The following is a 273-nucleotide window of genomic DNA, read 5'->3' on the forward strand; positions in this document are numbered from 1 at the left end:
TCATTCAAGATAATTTTCTTTTTTTCTTTTTAAAACTTTTGTCAATCAATAAATATAAAGGTAGCATTTCCTTACCATAACAAAAGCTTCTAGCTATTATGAATCTCACTTTAAAAGATTCTTTGGAATTTATTGTGACTATAATTACTTAAAAGCAATACAAATATAGTGTTCATAAGTTTAGATTCTGGAGTCTAGGTTTTCACATTTCATTACTCCTAATTAGTAGTTGTGTGGCCTTGGCTAAGGTACTTAATCTTTGTGCCTCAGTTT

The sequence above is a fragment of the Hipposideros armiger genome, unplaced genomic scaffold, assembly GCF_001890085.2.
Source record: "Hipposideros armiger isolate ML-2016 unplaced genomic scaffold, ASM189008v1 scaffold_545, whole genome shotgun sequence".
NCBI lineage: Eukaryota > Metazoa > Chordata > Mammalia > Chiroptera > Hipposideridae > Hipposideros > Hipposideros armiger.